Below are 21,222 nucleotides of genomic sequence, written 5' to 3' on the forward strand. Positions count from 1 at the left end.
ATCTTGGAGATATGGTCCGCTGAGATCGATAACAGGTGTTTCTCTGCCCATAAACCCAGCTGTAGAGCCTCTCTCATGAGGGCCTTGGACCTTGTCCCCCTTTGCCGGTTGACATGACCCTTTATGGCCATGTTGTCCGTAAGGACTAGAATATGAGAGCTGGTCACTGATTGCCTGAAATGCTTGAGAACCAGAAAAATAGCTCTGAGCTCTAGCCAATTTATGGGAAGGGTCTGTTCCGATCTGGACCAAACGCCCTGAGCTATCTGGCCCTGCATATGGGAACCCCAACCCAGGAGGCTGGCATTGGTGGTTATCACTAGCCTGTCTGGGTCCCTGAACAGGAGTCCCCTCCAGATAGATGGGGAATGCCACCAATTGAGAGATCTCCGGATTTGTGACGGGAGTGGGATCTTGATGGATGAGTGACTGGTTCCTGCTCGTTGGTAGGGAAGCAGGAACCATTGGAGGGCTCGGGAGTGGAGCCAAGCCCACAGGACGATGCCAATACAGGAAACTATCTTCCCCAGAAGTTTGGACAGCAGCGACAGGGGGACAATTTGATGTTGCTGGATCTGGCTTATGATCTCTGCAAGGCTCTTTCTACGAGATGGGGACAGGAAAATCTGGCACAACATGGTATCGATGACTGCTCCCGTGTGTTGCAATTTAGTTGTGGGAGAGAGCTGGCTCTTTTTGGTGTTGATGGAAAATCCGTGGATCTGGAGACATGACAGGGTAATTTGCAGATCCTGATGGGCCGCAAGAATGGAGGAAAGAATCAAAATGTCATCCAAGTAGCATTGGATCTTCAATGGAATAGAACACAGAGATGCCACCAATGTTGCCAGAACCTTTGTGAAGACCCTTGGAGCTGATGAGAGGCCGAAGGGAAGTGCTTGATACTGGTAATGGGTATTCTGATAACAGAAACGGAGAAACTGGCGATGATGAGGTCAAATTGGGATGTGGAGGTAAGCCTCAGTGAGATCAATGGAAGAGAGGAGGTCGCCCTCCCGAACGCTCTCTAAAATAGAATGCAGAGTCTGCATTTTAAATCGCCTGTATTTTAGAAACTGGTTGAGAAATTTTAGATCAAGGATGGCTCGCCATCCCCATGAGGCTTTGGGATCAATGAAAAGACGAGAGTAAAGTCCATGTCCCCGTTGAGACAGGGGAACAGGTTGAATAGCCCTGATTTCAAGGTGGTGATGAATGGCCTGATTCATGAGGGCTTGCCTGGAAATGTCCTGAGACACAGGACAGATCAAAATTTTGGGGTGGGGGTGGGGTTAGGAAGTCCAATTGTAACCCTGACCTAATAGTGCTGAGCACCCAGGCATCCGTCGATGACATCTCCCATTTGGAGGCAAAGAAGGCTAGTCGACCTCTGATGGGTGGGGAGAACGAGGAATTACTTAGAGCGACGGAAGGAACAACCCCCTCCCCCTGAAAGGGCCGTTTACCAGCAGGTTGTTGCCTGCCAGATGTTTCTGCCCATTGGTCTTAGCGTTGGGAGTATGGCCTGTGAGAGCGGGGGAACCGAGATGAGGTCTCCACTCGGAAGGCAGGAGGGCGATAAGGAGCAGGGTAATAGCTTTCTTCTGAGAGGAAGAGAGAATTTTACATTTATCTCTGGTTTCGATGAGATAAGGTTCCAGAGCATCGCCAAAAAGCTTATCGCCTGCGAAAGGAACTGAAGCCAGCTTCCATTTTTGGCGTGACTACGCCTGCCAATTTCAGAGCCATAAAAGTCTTCTTACCGCTACTGAAGATTCCATGGCCCTAGATGTAAATTTGGCAGAATTGAGAGTAGCATCTGCAGTGAATTCCACTGCTGCGATAATCTTATTAAGGTCTTGGTGAGACCGAAGGTCAGAAGCAGGCAATCTATTCTGGAGTTGGCGCAGTCACCGTATGGATGCCCTGGTGAAGAAGCATGCTGCTGTTGAAGACCAAACAGCCCAAGCAGCAGCCTGGTGATTGCGCTTGAGGGTCTGTTTGGAACGTTTATCATCCGGTTTCAGGATATCTTCTGGCTCCGTGGGAGTGCCCGAAGATGTGAATGAGGCCAGAACCGGAATGTCAACAGAAGGCACTGCCAGGGCATTGTCTAGAGCTGCAATGGCATTGTAGAAATGCTTATCTAGAGAAGATGGGCGAGGACCTGCCGAAGGAGAAGCGCACTGTTCCTTGACCATGTCCAAGAACAAAATGGAAGAAGGCAAAACCTCTGCATGGACTACAGGCTTGGAGAAGAGCGAATCCCCTTGGCTAGAGGGATTTCCTTGTGGCTCGGGAGTCACTTCCTCCGGCGATAGCTTGGCAGTGACCAAGGCCTTGCTGAGTAATGGTCTGAAGAGAGTAGGTTTGAAGACCAATGCAGAGGATGTCTGCTCTGGGCGAGAATCCTCTTCCTCTGAAAGATTTTGGTCAAAAATCTCACCCTCTTCACACTCTGAATGAGAGGAGTAACTGTGTTCAGATGGTGAAGGCCTTCCTTCCTCATCAACCTCCTCCCATTCTGGTTGAGAAGAATGGACCCTGAGGTCCTAAGGCCTGTGTAAATCAGGATGATGAGGCAAGGAACTTATAGATTGAGAAGGGAGAAGGGCCTGAACCCTTTCCAGAGGTTGAAGAATTTGCTTGAAGCCTTCAGCCAATCCCTGCCTAATGGCTGATGAGACTACATCTTGGATATCCCTTGGTCTATGCTCAAAGGTAGAGGCAGAAGGCCGAAGGCCAAAGGCCTGCTGCTGTAGGACTGAAGGTGGCTTCAGGTCTAGATTGAGAAGAGGTTCAAGGCCTGGAGGGACGGGGAGGAGCATAGGGCACAGAAGCCTGTTGGAAATAAAGCCCAGATCTGCTTAAATCCTGAGGATCTGGCTGTACAGCAAGAGCCTCAGGAGACCAGGATGGAGGATGGAAAGGCTCATAGATAACTTCTCCTCCCCTGGGAGGGCTTGGTTGGGGCCCACGAGTATCACCTGAAACATGCTATAGTTGCACTCCTTCTGTTGAATAGTTCTGTTGAACTGCCTCTCTAGAGCTGCATGTCTGAGCTTCTCTGCCCTCAATTCAGCCTGAGTTGCCTTCTTAGGGGCTAGAGCCTTAGCTTTGATTTTAGCAGCCACCTCCCTCTGGACTGATTGGGTGCGCTGCCTACATCTTTTTCTCCTATTGGGCTTAAGAGATTGTTCCACTGGGGGGGAAAGCCAGAGCCTTATCATGCTCCATTTGTAAATTAAAGGTTCTTGCATTGGAAAGAAGCTGTTTAGAAATTTTTCTATTAAGCCCCTTAGGGTATAAATGGCCCCCGGGCTTACAAAATGGCCACTCACCTTGTGGTGGAAGGCTTGAATCCAAGATGGCCGCTGACTACAGGAAACAGGCTCCAAGATCGAAGAATCACTCCTTAGGCTATACAGGGCCCCGAGCGAAGTCAGCAAGGGAAAAACGCAGCAACTAGCCACACGATCAGCTGGCTTGTGCTCTTATAAGTTTGCCGATCGTTTTTACGATCGCTCCAAGCTGCAGGAGTGGGGGAGGTCTGCAGACACTGCCCAGCTTGCCTGCACAGAGCTCTGTGATGCTGCTCCCAATGTTGCAGGGCTCTCCCGAAAGAGCAGCTGCCCAGATCCCTGGGAGCTGCTTGAAGCAAAGAAAAGAAGGTACTGAAGATCGCTGGTGATTGCTATCTAACAGAACACTTTCAGAGACACAGCTACTGACTGAAAGGAGCGGAGTCAAAAGCTGGGGTCTCTCCCAGGGGCTGGCTTTTATATCTTAGTACAGACTCAGCTATGACATCATAGGAAGGAGTCAACCCATCCTGGGCTCTCAATGCAGCATGGAGGAGAATGGTGAGTGACTCAAGAGTGGCTAAATCCTATTAAGAAATAATTTTTAAAAATGGGTATGTTTCATGTAAACTGAGATGTCATATGGCTAGGTGTATATTCCACAGCTGCAAAAAGTAGGACAAGAGCCAAAGAAAAATCCACACTTGAAATAACGGAAAAATGTCTTCTTATTGTGAGAGTTGTTAAGCAGTGAAACAAGCCAAGTCTAGAGTTGTGGGTACTCTGTCACTGGAAACTTTCAATCAAAGATCATACCATTTGCCTGAGATGATAGGAGATTCCAACACTAAGCAAGGGGTTGAAGATCTCCAAGGAATCTTCCAAAATTATGATTCTGTGGAATAAAGCCAGGCAATGTGAAGGTAACAGAATACTACTCTGAAAATGCTGAATCTCAGATGTTAAGTAGAATCATATTTGGTTAGTTTTTGAATAGGAGATTTGCCTGGAAATACTGGTTGCTGAAGACTTGAGAGCCAGTATACTGGTTTAAGTACAGTAGAGCTGCAAAGATAGAAGCTCACTAGATGGACTCTGGGCAAAACCCTGTCTCTCCCTCAATCTATTTTACAGAGCTATTGGAGAAAATAGAGGAAGGTAAGCTATATATGACTTAAGCTCTTAAACTCTTAAATTAAATCCAGGATATAAATCTAATAAATGAATTAGGGGACTACGCATGTGTTTTACTTTAAGTTACAATTTATTAGATAGCATTTGCCATGCTAGACTAAAAGGGTAACATATCCCATACTGCGGTTCCTTTTATACATTAACATTTATATCCTGTTTTTATTATTTTTATTTTTATTTTATTATATTTACCATATTTACTATAATAATAACTAAAAATGGTGAACATATCCAACATATCTTCCTCCTCCTATTTTACTCACAACAATCCTATGAGGTAAGTTGGCCTGAGAGGGACTGATATAGCAATGTGTGTGTGTGTGTGTGTGTGTGTGTGTGCGTGTATGTATATGTGTGTACATACATACACACACGTGTGTGTGTGTATTATATTGCCACCTATTTGCCCATGGTGACTCAAGGCAGCTTATGCAATGTAAAACCATATTTAAAACAAAAAATAAAAATAAAAATTAACAAAAAAATCTAATAAATTAATAAAGTACAAAAGAACAAAATCTGGAAAAATAAAAATAAATAAAAAATCACCCCCAACACTCACCCCCACTGCCCCAATGACAGCAGAACACACTAGCTATTTGATGGGCTCCATCCCACTCTGGGTTCCCCAGGCCCACTGGCAAAACCAGGCCTTCAGTGCCTTCCAAAAGAGTGCTAGATTGGGGGCCATTCTAATCTCTGGGGGAATGATATTCCAGAGAGGGAGCCACCATGGAGAAGGCCCTTCTTCTGGATCCCACCAGGTGTATCTCCCTCAGGGACGGGACCCACAACATTCCCTGCCTCCCCGCTCTAATGGGTCAGGTAGCTGTGACTGGCAAGAGACATTCCCTCAGATAACCCGGTCCCAAGCCATGAAGGACTTTAAAGGTGACAACCAGCATCTTTAATTGTACCCAGAAGCAAACTGGCAACCAATGCAGCTCCTGCAGGAGAGGCGAAACATGTGAACACCGTATACATACACACACACACACACACACACACACACACACACACACACAGAGTCATAATCACAGAAGCAAAGATCTAAGGACAAACTAACTCTTATATACAGACCAGTAAACTAAGCCAGGCTCTGAGCTGTCTCCCATGGCTCACAACAGGTGCCGTTTCTTAGTCACCAAACAGTTCCCATTGGCTGACCTGTTACCATATTCCAATTCAGAATATATTTTAAGAATGCAAACAAAAATGACAGAATTTCAGGAATATGGATTAGTCCAACAAAATGTCTTACAGACAGCAAGGATGGTTTGCTCCAATAGCCGTGGAAGACAGTTTTTGCCCCCTTTCATATTAAAAAAATAACTCCTATGTACAGAGCAAAGGAGAAAAATACCTATTAAAGAATATTCTGTAGAGCAGAAGTGAGCCACTTTACAACCTGTGGACTTCAACTCCCAGAATTCCTGAGAAAGCCATGCTCAGGAATTCTAAGAGTTGAAGTCCACAGGCCATAAAAGGCCATAATTGTCCACCTCTACTCTAGAGATTAGCCAAAACCTGGGAAGTAGGGAAAAATTATTTTTCAGATGATCTGCCAATGAAAATTAACCATAGTTTCTCCTGCGACTTTTACTCAGAAGACTAATATGAATCACACAAATTTGCTTTAAAAATAGAAGTTGGCTGGTAATGCTGTTTTATGCAGACTGATAATATTTTTTCAGATCAGGATATCATTGTCAAATTGATTAATTACTGCTCAACTACCACTATTCAACTATAATGTATTATTAAATTTAATCATATAAGGAAGATGAATAATGAAGGTATCCAAGTACAGAGTAAGACTCCAAGCTAACATTAGTACTAGATGTAAAAATACCAATCACCTCTTTTTCTCTGCTCCACTACTAGAAAAGCTACGCTGGATTGGAAGTCTCCCACAGTTCTGTTCACAAAAATGAAACCATATAACCATACATTTTATTAAATATTCTATATTCAATTGGCAATTTGCTACATAGTCAGTTGGCAATTTGTTGCATGTATATCACCATATTTGATATTAAATGAATACAAGAATCGTATGAATAAAAATGGATCCAAATCCTAAATGAAGTGCTGATATCCATACTTCTTTTATAAAAATAGCCTATTATTTATTAACATCAGTGTTACATTGAACAGGTGGCAGTCTAACTGCCAACTATGTTCTACCACTTCCCCTACAAAGATGCAACAAAGAATGACTGATTAACTGTCTCGTTTGAGTCTTTTTCCATATTGATAAAGGCATTTCAGATTTTTTTGGAACAATATTGCATATACGTATATTCAGTTACTTTCTGAAAATAGACAAGTAGTTTTGAAGATGAAACAGTAATCTATTGTTATGGTAAAGTTCATTCTCTAAGTTATTTAAATAAATACTATTTTATATAAAATTACCACAATACTGTACTTAGCCAAAAAGATTCAGCACTGTAAATATTCAATTAAGACTTATTTCATTCTTACAGAATCACTCAGCAACCTATCAGAATTACCACTCAGCAAAAAGTATCACACAACCAACACACAGTATAACTTGAGATCATGCATCCAATTCACATGCTCACTTGAAATGTTCACTTGAAAACAAATTGACTGGAACTTATTCACTGGTTTAATAATAATCTGTGTCACTTAGACTACAAGATTATACATAGTTTTTCACAGACAACCGTCCATTTTCTCAGAAGAAATTTCTGAAAACGTTAAGCCATAATATACTTAGTTGCTTTTTAATGGGGACAAAAATTCTCTGTTTTTGTTAGAAGACTCCTACTGCTTTGGACTTCTTTGGACATTCTGTGGGAAGTGATTTATATCCTTTAGAGAAGAATATATTTATCTGAATAAGAGTTGTGTTGGAACTCAAAATTAAACAGTATCTTAATTATGTTGCTTAAGTATTTACTGAACACTGTAGTATTTTGAAAAGATTGGAAATTCTTTATCAGTTTAAACTGCTGGCAGCAACATGTCAGCTCCTTATTTATACAACTTCAAAGTTAAAATGAATTAAAGTATTGCTTCTTCAAGATATGAGCCTATGTAAACGGTGTGATGATAGTTTGACTAGATGAAGTTTGATCAGTCATCCACATCAAGGAATAGCAGTGACCCAAAATAATCTGCAAGCATCTGAACCTAGAAAGCAATTGGGAATCACCAAACATGTAAACAACCTGAAATAGACTTGCTGTTTTGGAAAAAGTAACAAAATAAGCAAACTCTAATTATATTCCTGGACTTTATAAACAAGCTTTCTGAATCAGACCTCATACCATGTGGGTTGACAAAAAGTTGGGATGTAGCAAGAAAGGTTTATTGCATTAACTTTAACTTTACTCTGTGAAATTGTCTAGTTTAAAATCAACTAATAAGTAATCAAAGTAAAAAGTATAATACTGACAACCTGCTATTTCTATTATTTCTTTGAGGAAAAACAATCATGAAAAGTATTGAACTAAAACTTCCATAGTGAACCTTTCTCATCAGATATTTCATTTCATAAGCCACCTGAAATCAAAAACACTTCTTTATAAAGCTTATGTACAATTAAGTCTATGCCAATATATCCCACACATGCAGTTTCTAGATCACACATGTGCACACATGTTAAACTAAGGACTACCTGATGCAGCTTTAGAGCCAAGCTCAAGCTTGGCAGAAAGTGGAGGATAGGTGATTCTTTTTTGTTTCTATGACTCACCCACTATGTCAATAAGTAGGCCAAGAGTTCATAGAGGCAAGAATAACGTGTACTCCCCCCTACCCAACCCAAATTAAAATAGGCTGACTACAATGACACTGGGACAAAACAAAACATGGGAGTGGGAAACGGAAGAGAAAGAAGACAAAAGCCAACGTGCGGAAGTCATTTGCAGGAATGAACCAATGAGGTCGTCATAAAGAGGGCTCTCCGTCTTTCTGAACTTTTAGCACGCAACAGGTCTTAAGGCTGCAGTCTGAAACGCAGCCGAGCACTTTTCTTTCGCTAGGAAGCCCCCGAGGGCTTATTGGCCACGCCACCGCGGGAAAACTTCAGGAACGGCCTCAGCGACAAGGGTTGATTCAGGGGCTCCCTTCCCCCACGCTGGGGTTACACAACCGCGACACCATTTTCCGCGCTCATGTCCCCTCCCCCACCCCTTATTTCACTTTAAAAGGCACCCCTCCCCCCCTCGGGTCCAAGTTCAGCAGCCCCCTTGGCTGTAGCTCCCCTCCCTCAGCTTTAGCCGAGGCAAACGGCCAAAAAGCACGGAGGCTCCCTTCCCCCACTCTGCAGCGGTACTGTTTAAACCAGACGAAACGAAATAAATATCAACCTGATGTCCCTGCGGTCGAATTATGGGGCCGGGAGGGCAATCAGCAACCTCCCCCCTCCCCCCCAAGGGTCTCCATTCAATCAACGCAAGGCCCGAAGAGTTGTTCCGGCCCATTTTAAAGCCCGGAGTGTGTGTGTGTGTGTGTGGGGGGGGTTGACATAGGGAAACGCAGCCCATCCTTCTGGGAAAGTAGGGGGAGCGGGGGAATCCGAGGGCCGACCCAGCTAGATGGCCACCGAAACGTGAGGCGCAAACGTCCACCCATATAAACAATAGTCAGCCGCCCATCCATTACGGCCGGGGAACAGAGGGAAGTTGAAATCGTGCTGGAAAACATGGCCCTCCCGAGGCGTCCTCGGCGCTGTCGACCCGCGTTTGTCAATTTCTGTTAGGGACTCTCCAAAAGGCCGGCCGGAAAAAAAAACTCACCTCCCTCCGCGTGTAGAAAGGCCCGGCTCGCCCTCCAGGAAGCCCCCGAGGAAAGTCTCAACTTCTGCCAAAGCCCCGAGTAAGCCCAAGTTCCTTTCACTTGCAGCCCATGGTGGAACTCTTCTTTCCAACCCTGAGGTCCCGAGATCGTGAAGGCAGATTGTAAATCTCAAGCAGCCCTCGTAGCTCTTCTCCCCCACCCCCACTCCCGCCCTTCCTCCTCCTGCTCTACCTCCACCGCTAGCACCACATCCACTCCGGTGGCGGAGGGGATCAAAAGGAAGTCCGAGAGAACGGCGGGCAGGAAAACGGAAAGTTTCGGGGTGCAGAATGGCGGTCAGGTGGTGGTGCTGCTGCTCACGCTCATGACTTCGTGAGCCAGTTAATGTGCTCGGAGAGCGAAGTGCATGTGGAAGTCCGGGGCCAGCCTCTCCCTGCTGCAACTCTCTACGAGAGATGAAGCAGCAGGCAGAGGCTGGCAGAACCCGGCTGACTAAGTGCTCTCCGGGGCTGCTGGTGGAAATCAGCATATTGATCTTCAAGGAAGAAACCCGGAGAGAGAGGGGGGGGGTAGGGGGTAGGTTGGTTTATCAGCAGCTCTGCCTTTATGATTTGCAACCAATAAAAACATCAACACCTACCCCGACCATCAAATGAATTTCTCTTCCAAATGCAGTGTCCTGAAATAACTCCTTAGTCACTTTTAAGGGTAATTGAAATGTTTCGTTCCACCAAAAAGGAATTCTTGCCCACCCCACCAGCCTTCTACTGTTCAAATGAATTCTTAATCCCGTGGAGTCAGAAAAAAATAGATGGAAGGGTAGTAAAATCTATGTTTACACAATCTCCTAGAATAGATGAACCAGTGTTACTTATCAATCTTATTTTCACTCTCCTTTTAATAAGAGAAGATGTATCATAGGATGGAGACAGTCATAATATTGATTTATATTACCAGATTTTTCTTAGATGAATAGGAATAATGTAATACACTATTCGACTGTATTTGTGTGTAGATATAACATTAAGTCTGCTTTTTAAGCAGCTAAATTTATATGAAGAATCTTATACTTTTATTTACATCCAGTTTCTACAAGTCAAATAATTTTGTGTCAAGTAAAATGTAAACTACTAATGGACATCAGAATACAATGCTTTTGCAAATTCAGTATTTTATATTTGGAAATTCAGTTAAAAGTGGGTGAACAACCCATAATATTTATATACCCTATATACTTTATAAAAACCAGTGCTGCCATGATATAATTATAATGTATTTAAATATAGACTTACACTATCTCTATAACTCTTATTCAGTAGAATAGGTATTATTCCACATAGCCCTAGACATAGATCTCAATGTTCTTTGTCTTGAATTAATCCTCCTTTTCTTATTTTTCTCTAGGCTGGCAGAGCTTCTTTCTGAATTACAACAGTCATTTCACACAAAAAAAGAAAAAGGAAGCTGTGCAAAAAGCAGTGCAAATACATGATGCAACATTACCCTGGTTACATGTGCCTCCCATCCCCCAACCTCTTACTGGTGAGAGTGCTGTGTTTTTTCTGCCTGCAGGGTCACATTGTGGCTGATTGGTTCTCTTTTCGCCTTGCTCAGTCATTCAGATTTGGAAAGTAAATAACAAGCTGACATCATTACAGCTCTCTGCATTACTGTGACACATTCCTGTGCTACCAAGCATACTCTATTAGCTGCGCATAAAGAAAAGAGTTGCTTGATCAGTTTGTGCATACAATTTATGCTTGAATAAAATGTGTATGGTGAAAAGCCACAGAAATGTATGGAATATTAGATTCAAAAATTTAAAAAGCATGTGTTATATATATAAAATCTTGGAAGCAAATTTCACTGAAATTTCACTAAATTTTAAATATATGTGTACAATCATATATAAATGTGATTATTTTTATTCAGCAAGCACTACCTTTGTTTACTTGGAAGTTCATAGAACACATTAAAGTTTGCTTCCAAATAAATAAACATTACCTTATAGCTTAATTTTCATACAACTTAGGAAAATATGTCAATATTAACATGTCCCTTTGGCCTGATTAATTAATACTACAGCCTTTTATATGAAACAATCCCTGATTGCAGCTATATTAGTTAATAGGATCACCCAGTTGCACTGTTCTTATTGGTAAGGAACCTGGTGCCTATAAATTGTTTCCAATTCTAGGAGGCGGTGCTCATCTTTGTTACAAAACTGAACAGCCAGAGCTGTCCGAAGAGGTCTCCGTGGTCATGTGCCCAGCATGACTAAATGCCGAAGGTCCACGGAATGCGGTTATCTTCACACGAAAGTTGTCCCTATTTTTCTACTTGCATTTTTACATGCTTTCAAACTATTAGGTTGGCAGAAGCTTGGACAAGTAACGGGAGCTCACTCTGTTATGCGCGCTAAGGGTTCGAACTGCTGAACTGCCTTTCTGATTGACAAGCTCATTGTCTTAGCCACTGAGCCACTGTGTCCCCTCAAAGTTTTGGATTACAGCTCCTATATTCAGTTGTTACTAGTCATGCTGCCTTGGGTAGATATGCATTAAAATTCAAAACATAGAAAGTTTGACATTAGAAGATATAATACAATACTTTGCTTGTCAGAAGCTAGTCATAAAATGCAAATGGTCATTGTACACATGTTGTGCATTGACAATAAAGGTTTGAAATACATGCCAAGGGCTTGAAATTTGATCACATGGGGATGCTGCAACAGTGATAAGTGTTACAGCATCCCCATGTGATCAAATTTCAAGCACTTGGCATGTATTGATAAATGGGAAAACCAATAGTAAGTCACTTTTTTCAGTGCTGTTGTAATTTCAAATGGTCACTAAATAAATGGTTGCAAGTGGAAAACTACCTGTACTGTTCTGAAGTATAAAGACACTGAAGTACCAATCAATGCACTGAAGTGTTCTTTGTATAATGCCAATATAGTGTGCAACTCTTATAGAATAAATGTATACCTGTGCATTAGATTAATCAAAGCAACTTAGGTACCTTTGGTAGACCAACTGTATGATATAGTTGTCTTGCTATATATCTATGTATCTTTTTCATTTTAAACATTCTGCACATGTTACTGGAAACACACAGACTTTGTACTGAGTCACAGTATTTGGTCCATTTATCTCAGTACTGTTAACTCTTGTTGGTTGAATTTTAGTTTGGCTTTATATGCAAAACCAGCTTACCATGATTTAACAAAATATATTGTTTTATAATATGTGAAATAAAGCATTGACAACATTTCTCCAGACGTCAGAAAGTACTGAGTCCATCTCTGCTCTGAAGTGGCAGGAAATGAATCTGGGCTCTCTTGTAATATAGATATAATACAATATACTATTCTGATTTATAGACAGATTCTGTACACTAGAAAGTAGTGTGGTAGAATAGACCAGGGCTGTCAAATCCATGGCCTGCAGGCCAGATGCATTACATGCTGGTCACTCCCCCACCCGGCTTAGCAAAGGGGGGGAAATCCCAATACATCATGTGATGACGCTGTGACGATGCGAGTTTGACACCCCTGGAATAATACCATTTAGCCCCGGTGACATCAACAGAGTTCAGAAAGACCTCATCTGCAAGGAACTTACTCCATTTGGAATAATAGGTGGAGTAAGGCAATACAATCTTCAGGAAAAATCTTATTTTGTATAATCAAAAGTAGTTCCCTTACTAATGTAGAATAATTTAGGAACTCTTGATGATAGTCCTACAGCAGTTAAAATGTTTCACAAGTGCTGACCAGTAAACAGATATAAGAACCAACTTTTAAAACAATGACACAGAGCTCTCTAGAAGAAAAAAAGGATAGAAAAGTGGAAAGAGGAAGTCCCTAGTTTAGAGTTTATTTCAGCAATGAATGAACTATAACCAAGTTTCCATATCAAAAAGGACATGGCAGGGTTGATAATGGCACAGTCAATCTGATCAAGAGGCTGTAACAATTTCCCTCTTAGGAAAGGTTGCCAATTTAGGGCCTTTTTAGCATTCTTTTTTAGAAAACAAAATGTTTTAAAAAGAACATGCGGGGACATATAAAATTAAGCATATGAATAAGGAAAAGGGATTCTCCCCCCACTCTTGTTTCCTAATACTAGAATCTGGGAACATTCCACAAATCTATATTCAGTAAATAGCTTTTTACACAGATCATAGTTAAACAATAGAATTAGAGATTAGTAGTAGTAAAGGCTGTTGAAGATGACAAATTTGAAAAGGATTAGACAGTATAAGGTTGTCAGTAGTTATCAAGATACCTATGTGTAACCTTCAATTTCTGAGACATGTCCCTCAATAGTTGTTAATGTGGAATATAGCATTCATGTCTCAAAAGCATATACCTTATAATCCTGATGGAATGTTGATTATAATGGCCTTTTGTCTATCCCACCACAAATCTTATGTTTTTTTTAAAAAATAAATTTTATTAATTTTACAGATCTACAATATATACACAAAAAACAAGGCCTTGGCGGAGGCCAAAAAAAGGAAGAAAGAGAGAAAGAGAGAGATGTAAAAAGGAAGAAAAAGGGAAGAAAAAAGAGAAGGAAATGAAAAAGAAACATTTTAAAAAACAATATCCTTTTTGACAGTCTGTAAGATCTATTCTTCTTAAATTGTATCGTATACACACATCTTATCGGTACCTATACTTAAGTTACCCTCCACAAAGTTTCTCTTATAAACGGTCTATCTTTGATTTAACCAATTATACCAGGGATTCCAGTTATTATAAGATATTGAGGACTCTTTGTTTTTTAAGGCTAGAGTTAATTTGTCCATTTCTGCGCACTCTAATATTTTCTAGAAAATCATCTGTTCTGTGGATGTAAAAGGTAATTTCCAGCACTGAGCAAACGCTCTTATGTTTTGATCTTACGTTTTAGTAACACCTCACTCTAGAGAACCATACCAGTTTGGGACCTTCTCACATTTTCTATCTTTTTCATGTTTGTTACAGCTCCATTTGTTTGTATAATAAGTAAAATTGCAGTGAAACCTACATTAAAGGTAAAAATTAGAGTTGGATTTATTTAACAATAAACCATACTCATTGGATTATGTTTGGAATCTACGTGGTGTAGAGTTCCTGAATATAAGTGAAGTTTTTACATAGGCTATCCTTTGCCTATGTTTGATGCATCGTCATCAAACACATTGGCTACTTACACGGTTGAGGAGACTTTAATTTAATAATTATATGCATTAAGAAACCTACTATTACTGAAATGACAACAATGAGAAAAAATTCCAGAAAGATATAGAATTGATCATTCTCATGGGATTCTCCTGCCTCATATGATTTATATACTCATATTATTTGGAGCTTTGTGAAATTGAGCTATAGTAAGGTTGATTCCATGATGCACTTTTAGTGTGTAAACCAACCCAAAGTTGGTCTAGGCATCTAGAATGATTAACCCTAATCAGAATCTCCAGGGCAAAAACCTGTGATTGTTTTTGACATATGGTTGACAGCAGTATGAGTTATAACATATGTTATGAACAGTGGAATTTGTGACGCCCTCATTATTTAAAATTAGATCCTTCAAGCCTTAAAAGTGGTTCTTTTTATGTTTAACTAGAAATTTGATATTAGCTATGTGTACATGATGTCCACACATGCTTTTTAAAAGTGAATTAATTTATCACTGAAAATATGCTTTGTGGTTTATAGGAAATCATAAGCAGAAAAAAGGGATATCACAGCATTGCAGACTGCATTTCGAATAGAATAGAATAGAATAGAATAGAATAGAATAGAATAGAATAGAATAGAATAGAATAGAATAGAATTCAATTCTTTATTGGCCAAGTGTGATTGGATACACAAGAAATTTGTCTTGATGCAAATACTCTCAGTATACATAAAAGAAAAGATACATTCATCAAGAGTCACAAAAGAACATCAGAGAACATGAAGAAATGGCAGCATGTGAACATATCCTAGTAAAAAATTCTAATGACATAACACAGAAGCAGCCTTTAGCTCTGAAGCCAAACTTGTCAGGACTTATTTGAAAAAATCACTATCTGAATAGTGAAATGAATAAGCATAATAAAAAGTCTTTTACCAAGAGGCCTGACAAGGACACTTGTGGGAATAACTTAATAACTTATTATGCCTAAGCATATGTTTCTAATATATATATGAAGTAAACATACACCTATACTCTTTTACCAGACTGACCTACCATTGGTGATTAAAAAAAAACCCTTCCGTGTACACATTTCTATACAAATATTTATAGAAACAAAAAAATGAACCATGCTGCATATAAATACTTCCTTTTTAATGTTTCTTCTATATTAAATGTCAGTAACTGATTAAGATCCAGGAAACCCTTGCTTTAAATAGCTGAGAATTACAGAGTCATGGTAATTTTTGTTGTGATATATTAAATAGAACTCACAATTTCATTATCTTTATATGTAAAAATTATATCTTGTTCAATAGACTCAAAACAGGAAAATGCAGTCAACTTTCCTGCTGTCTATGCATAGCAATAACTACTTATTTGTTACCACATAGCCTGGGTATTCTCAATGAAAATTAAACTAAGTTTAAAACACACACATACACACATATATAAAATACATACACTGTTTCTCTTTTAAAATACAGAGTAAGAATCAGAAACCAAACAAATTTGAGCCTCTGCCAAAGGAACCAAATATAGAAAGTTCCGTTTAGATATATGTAAATGGACTGGCAGAAGTCTGATTCTCTGACCTTTCCACTCACCCACAGTATCCATCTTGGGGAATCCCCTTATCTTTGAACTGTAATCTATCCATTCATCAGTACCCTACTACCTCTTCTTTATCATTCTTTGGGAAATGGGGTAGTCATAAAGAGGATACAATATAGCTCAAATAATTAAAAAAAAAGATTTATTTAGTTAGTTATTAAATTTGCTTGCTGCTTCACAACTAGGTGATTCTGGATAGCTTACAATGTTAAAAAGAATAAAACTATACAAAACATGTTTACTATAAGAATAAAATACTACAAAAATTTAAATTATGAGCTAAAACTGAAAGATGAGTAGAGAGGGAGTAGGCTGGAGGATTTATTCAGAGAATGGATCTGTTGTTAATCTATCAATCACCTCCAGCGTGATGGTTCCCCATTGGAGCCTCAGGCCAACTGGCAGAGCCAGGTCTTCAAGCTCCCATGGAAGGTTAGGAAGGTGGGAGCAACCTCTCTCTGGGAATGTGTGTGTAAGATGTTCCAAAGGACAAGAGTGACAACAAAGAAGGCCCCACTAGCCCAAATTCCCTGGCTGATCCACCAGCACAAGTGTGGCCAATCTCATTGGGATGAGATGGTTCCCCAAAGAACCTGGATCCATGATATGAAGTGCTTTAAAAGTGATAACCAACTCCTTGAATTCTACCCAGAAGCAAACGAGCAGCCAGTGCAGTTCATGGAATGGAGATGTAATATGGGCCAGTCTGAGGACCCAAAAGCTACCCATGCCACTGCATTCTGCACCAGCTGTAACTTCCAAATGCTCTTCAAGTTAGCCTCCTGTAGAGTGCATTGCTATAGTCCAAACTTGAGAGGACTAGGGCTTGAATGACTAAGTGCAGGGACACCTGATCCAGGAAAGGCCACAATTGGTGCACAATCTAAAATTTCACAAAGGCTCTTCAAGCAAGAGTTGCAAGTCCAGGAGATCCCCCAAGTTGTGAACTGGATCTGTCAGGTAGTGCCACCCAATCCAGTCCTAAAGATGTCAAAATCCCAGATCTTGAGATTCCATGCACCCAAAGCCATTCAGTCTTGCCAGGGTTTAGCCAATTCTCTAGGTTTTCTCCACAAGAGGGCAGCAACAGCATCACTTATTCACTAGGAGTGGAGATATCAGTAAACTGATGTTACTCAACTCTATGATACCTCAGCTCATTGGGGACAGATGATATCACCCAGCGATTTCATGTACATGTAAAAAAAAGGAGTGGAGAGAGTTCCGAGCCCTGCAGCATGCATGCCACAAGAGAGCAGCTGTGGGCTGGATCTCTCATTCCCTATTAACACTGATTGGGACCAGCCTTGGCAAAAGGAGCAAACCAGTGCAAGACTCTGTCACGTAGCCTCAACCCCCATAGCTACTCAAAAGGATACGATGGTACTGGTACTGAAGGCCACTTGATGGTACTGAAGGCCACTGAAAGGTCAAGAGAGTGAGGATGATTGCACTATTTCCATCCTGTTCTCACTAGAGATCATTAATTGTGACCAATGCTGTTTCTGTCCTACAATCAGACCTGAATTCTGAATGAAAGGGTCCAGACAATCTGTTTTATCCAGGACCCTCTGAAGCAACCACTTTTCCTAAAAAGGGAAGCTGGGAAACTGGACAAAAATTGTCCAGGCAGCTGAGAGAAGTTTTTTTTTTTTTTAAGAGAGGGCAAACCACGGTCTCCTTAAAAGCCCTGGAAATGTTAAAAGCCCACCTGCAATGACGAATTAATCACTGGCTGAACTGTCTTGAAGACTTTTAGCATCCAGGAGGGACAAGGATATAACTGACAGGTGACAGCACTGACAGCATTGAGAACCTTGGATACCTCCTAGGTCCAATAAGGTCAAACCATTCCCAGATCACTGCGCAAAACCTTTCCCCAGGCGTCTCACATGGACTTGTACCACATACGGGGTCTAACTGGGAACAAATCTGAACACTTTTGTCAGGTATTGAACATGGCCCTGATGATTGCCATATACCACTGATTGCCATAAAAAGTAGTACATGACCATTCATGACCATTCAAAATTACAGTGGGAAAAGTGACTTTTGGGCTCAATTGTGGTTGTAAGTCAAGGACTACCTGTATTCACAAGAGGTGACTATGTTTATGTTTATATTTCAGTAAGGTCTGGTTAGCTTAACTGTGGTTTAATGAATAAATCACAACTGGCTGATTTATGTTCTTATCCAGTAACTATAGATTGAATTGTTGTACAATTCAGTAAATAAAGAAAAACACTGAGCCTACATTATAGTATTATGTATTGACTCAGCTACAAAGTATGTTATGACGCAGACTTCTCCATCCTGTGTTCTTTGGTTTCATTAGAAGTGTAACTTCCAAGTTTCATAACTGTCATCACTGATAAATATAGATGATGCCAAAAGAAGGTTGATTCAAAGTATCATACCCCATGTTTTAATTAACCATGACTTAATGAATTCACTTTATTGGCTGGGTCCATGCAATACTTTGAGCTACATACTAGCCGACTACACTGTTTAGCCTAATATATGCAAATAGAAATAGTAAGAAAGGCAAGTTAACTAGCAAGAATTAAGGAATAGGATATAATTGAGAGCCAGACTTTCTGATTAAAAAAACTCTATTTTTTTTTCAGCACCCTAATTTAGGGAGGAAAAGATTTTTAGTATGTATTATTTGATAATTAGGAATCAGGAATTATTTCTGATCTTTCTATCTTTCTCTTCCCCTTGCTTAAAATACAATACAAGGCCACTATGGAAAATGGATGTCTGTGACAAAAGAGAAACTTTAGAGAAATCTAAAATTCCTACAAATTCTACAAACTATAAAATTGCTACAAACTATTCAAGTAGAGTTCCTAAGGTTGTTTTGCTATATAGAAAGTAATCTATAGAACATCAAAGGACTTACTGAGACAAACCTGATTTATGGAGTGGATTGATATTCTGAGAGGAAATGTACTTATTTAAACAGTGCTTATATGAGACTATGTGTGATAGGAATTGAAAGTATGGTAATATTCCATTGCTTCTGAATTCAGAAGATAAAATGAACAAGAGTACTGCTTCTCGGTAATATTAGTTCTATCCCAGTAAAAACCAAGTGTTCTTGATTTAATCTGTGTCAATAGCTATTGCAGTAGTCATGAACTTTATGCATTACAGTCATAATCAAATGTTGTGAGAAATATTAGCGGTTATGGGAAATAGGAAAAGAGGGTTGAATTGCACTCATATATATACATTTGGCATGTCTGTCCTTGTCATTGCATTCTGCATGTGTTTACTTATGTTGAAATTTCATCCTCCCTCCATGTACCTCAGAATAAAAATATTGCAATTGTGCCAATCTTATGAAATAAGTTGAAATGATTTTAATGTTAAATTTGATACTAGATGGCAATCATAGGTCAATTTAATCCAAATCTAGCTGTTCATATATTCCACTTGCTTTTAAAGGTACCTGTATTTTCTCACTGTTACATTATTATTAAAGTAGTGATTCAACTGGTAAACCATTCTCAGAAGCACGAAGAAAATACAAATGAAGCTAAATGGTTTATGAAAGTGAAACAACTGCAAAAGCAGAGTGTGATTAAACTTCTACATAGATCACCCAGCCCATGTCTGGAAAGAAATTAACAAGATAATTGTTATTACTCACAAATATATTATGTGGGAGGTACATTTTCACAGCTTAGTTTTAAGACATGGTATTTCTCCATTTTGCTTTTTAGCACTCAGAGTATTTAATTTAAAAATCCAGAATTAAGAAAGAGCTGCACTAGGATCTTTTCTTTTTCTTTTCATTCAAATTATGAAGAAAAGTTGATAAAACCAAAGTTGGAGCCAGCTTAAAACTAATTTAAACTAAAGGTCCATTCTAAAATGCATACGATGCATTCTTGACAGATTCTTGTCTAGTCTTTTTTTAAAAAAAAATCATTTCATAATCTGATAAAAGGTAATACAGATAACAGATCATCAGAGTTGGAAGGGACCTTGTAGGTCATCTAGTCCAACCCTCCCGCCCAAGCGGGAGACCCTACATGATTTCTGACAAATGGCAGTCCAATCTCTTCTTGAAAGTCTCAAGTAATGGTGCTCCAACAACTTCCGAGGGCAAGCTGTTCTATTGGTTGATTGTTCTCACTGTCCGAAAGTTTCTCCTTATTTCCAGGTTAAATCTCTCCTTTTTCAGTTTCCATCCATTATTCCTTGTCTGGCCTACAGGCACTTTAGAAAATAGCTTGACCCCCTTCTCTCTGTGGCAGCCCCTCAAATATTGGAAGACTGCTATCATGTCTCCCTGGATCCTTCTCTTCACTAGACTAGCCATTGTAAAGATATTTTGGTTACTTTAATTTAATTTAGATGTACTTGGTAAATAACTATATAAATATCATAACTTTTAAACATTTTGTTTGTTTCATTTGTCCATCATGCTGTTTCCAATTAATGCTGTTCGGGTATGCTGAATTATATTCTCATAATTCTCAGCTAAAATAACCAACAATATTGTGGGCCACCACATCTGGTATCCATGTATTCTACCAGTTTACACTGATGATGTTAATTCAAAGCAGAGCTATATAAAAGTATTTTTTGTGCATTCAAGGAGAGAAAAAAATTATTGTAGTGCATTTAGACTATTGGTGTCAGCGTTCCAACCAAACTCTCCATTTCAATTCAGCACTCAGAGACGAATTCTATCCAAGTAAGTATTTATTAGAGAAGTCATATTGGTACATCTGGGAAAATCTGAATCTAAATTCTTGTGTTTTCCCCTGCTAAATTAAACTCACACCCACCCCCTTTACTGATGACCCCCAAGTCACACTCTCCAATCCACTTCCATTCTGAACTCCCACCAAGTCTAGTCATTCCCCTCCAAACTCCAGTGACTTGAGCTTGAGCTCTGGCAAAAGAATGTTGCTGTAGCTATCCTTCCTTCTCACTTTACTTTCATTCCCACGGTTACCCATCCTCCCTTGTGGCAGCCCAAAATCCGATTCGATGGGGCTGACAGGCTGCCTCCCCTCAAGCAGTGATAATGTCCTGAAATGAAACAAGTGACGGGGTTAGAAATACTGCAACTAATCACCTTTTTCCTGCAGGGGACCCCTTTGGCTTACCGGGAATTTTTTTCATGAAATTGCTTTACTAATCTATCT

The 21,222-nt window shown here is 40.0% G+C and overlaps 1 protein-coding gene across 2 annotated transcripts in view; it reads right to left on the bottom strand.

Annotated features, from left to right (window-relative positions):
- TBL1X (transducin beta like 1 X-linked) overlaps positions 1–10,775 on the bottom strand; it is a 139,769-nt gene extending 128,994 nt beyond the window's left edge. The window contains exon 1 of one of the 2 annotated variants that reach the window (XM_026707582.2): positions 10,562–10,775. The gene's annotated coding sequence lies outside the window, so the exon portion shown is untranslated. Of the gene's footprint in view, positions 1–9,268; positions 9,801–10,561 lie in introns of those variants that run through there. The other variant, XM_026707581.2, reaches the window with a different exon arrangement.
- Between the last annotated feature and the right edge of the window lie 10,447 nt (positions 10,776–21,222).

The sequence above is a fragment of the Pseudonaja textilis genome, chromosome 8 (genome assembly GCF_049901715.1).
Source record: "Pseudonaja textilis isolate UNSWEBS1 chromosome 8, rPseTex1.2, whole genome shotgun sequence".
NCBI lineage: Eukaryota > Metazoa > Chordata > Lepidosauria > Squamata > Elapidae > Pseudonaja > Pseudonaja textilis.